This window comes from Halictus rubicundus, unplaced genomic scaffold, assembly GCF_050948215.1.
Source record: "Halictus rubicundus isolate RS-2024b unplaced genomic scaffold, iyHalRubi1_principal scaffold0049, whole genome shotgun sequence".
In the NCBI taxonomy this organism is placed as follows: Eukaryota; Metazoa; Arthropoda; class Insecta; order Hymenoptera; family Halictidae; genus Halictus; species Halictus rubicundus.
In genome coordinates this window covers 1,079,935-1,082,026 of record NW_027488590.1, presented here as the reverse complement: position 1 = coordinate 1,082,026, position 2,092 = coordinate 1,079,935, and positions in this window count along the sequence as shown.

Genomic DNA, 2,092 nt, shown 5'->3' with positions numbered 1-2,092 from the left:
TTGGTGCCAACCTCCGTGGTTTCAAGCTAACTGGCGAATGATCGTTTACCGATACAACTGTTTCGATTTTTGTGCTTACCGTACGTTCAGGCGTGTATTCCGCAATTACAGTCTCTAATCTGTCCTTATATTTACGCTCGACGTCTAATTCTTTAGCATTCACTTCGGTGCACAACACTCTCATCAGTTCACTACACACTGTTTCACTGTTGTTTTCCGCGTCTGCTTCTTCCCGGTCCTTCCCTGCCTCCTCCTTCCCGTCGGTGACGTTGACTGGAACTTCCTCTGCTTGTTCGGTTGCTGGTGGTATCCTCTGCATTTTTATTATTTCTCCTTGTCGTAGCTGTATTTCCACGTTCGCCAAGAAATCTTGCCCCAGTATCACGTCGTATGGTATCGTGTGCGTCGGTACCACAAACAAATTCAGATCGTATTCTTTGTTCTCTATCCTCACGTGGTTTTCAAACGTGCCGATAACCGGCGTCAGTGCGTTACCTGCTCCCGTAATAACCGTGGGTGTTGCTTTGAGCGAGGGACAGCCTGCTTCTTGATATTTTACTTTTGAAATTAACGAAAGTTCACTTCCAGAATCGATCAAAGCATGGCACTGTATATCGTTTATTCGTATATCGCGTGTCGTTCTTGACCTGGAGATGCAGTTTACGTTGACTGCGTTGTTACTGTTTTCTTGATTTGGGCAACGACTTGCGATATGTCCGAAGTTGTTGCATTTAAAGCATTTCGGTCCTTTTCCGCGTTCTGGGCAGTTCTTTGCTTCGTGATCGGGTATTCCGCAGGTGTTGCAGCGTGGTGCCCGTGGTTTGCTTGCCACGTTCGGTTTTTCTCTGCTTCCTGTCGTTTCATCTTTTTTCTTCGGATATACTTTCCGATCCGATTTCTTCTTCATCCGATCGTATACATCTAAATTAGCTTTTAATTGTTCGATTGTATCTGCCTGATACAGTATCATTTTATTGTGTTCCTGATCCTGTATGCCGTCTACGATGTGTTCGATCAGTGCGTTGTCTTCTATATTACTTTCGCTAGCAATTTCCATCATTGCGTATATGTACTGTCGCCCTGTCTCGTGCGGCTTCCTCTTCCGTCTTGACAGCTGTGCGTGCACTTGAGCACTGTTCACCACGGTTTTAAATTCTTTTTGTAATCGTTCCTTTAAAATTTTCCAAGAGGTAACACCTCTTTGTGATGTCAAAAATTGCCTGGCTGACCCTTTCAACATCCTTTTCCCATAGACGAACATCTGCAGGTCATTCCACTGCAGTAGTGCACCGGTTTCTTCAAATTCGTCGAGCCATTTGCGGATCGACAATTTGTCATCGCCTGTGAAACACGGCAATGATTCCTCGACGTCGCGGATCGTGAATATGCTTGTTTGTGTTTCCGTCTGTCGTTTCTTCATCTTTTTTCTTTGTTTTCTCTCAACCTCGTTCTCTTCTATTACGGATTCTTCAGATTCGAACTCTTCGTATTCCGATTCTTCAGTTCTCGCTTCTTCATCCTGCATTCCTTCGTATTCTTTCAATCGTTCCTGCAGTTCTGATTTCGTGCCCTTCGTGTTTAAATGTAATTGTTTCAGCTTCTTCCTTAATTCCTGTATTTTCATTTCGTCTATTTTGGTCTCTTTTGTTTTTCGCGTGTCCAAGATGGTCTCGTCTATTTCGCTTTCTTCCGAACATGAGGCGGTTATCACATTGTTGATTCCATCTGCCATTGTTCCCCTTTCTTCTTTCACTTTTCCTTTATCAGTCTTTTCACTAAAGCAATTCGTGCTGTTCCGTCAGTTATCACTCACTTATTGTTTCACTTTCACTTTTACTTGCGCGATAACTGTACCGTACCGACGAATGCCTCGTTTCGCTTTTCTCTTCGCCCGTTACGCTGTTGTCTCAAAATCGTCACGAGTGATCGCGTACCGATTTATATCGAAATTTTGGCTTTATCCCGGACGAGCCCCCAATTGTAGGATTGAGACGGGTAACGGACTAACAAAGTGTTCAATAAAACAAGAATTTAATATGAAAGGTCCAGAAAATAGGTTCAACGTACAATCAACTGCTCACGCTCGTGGTTC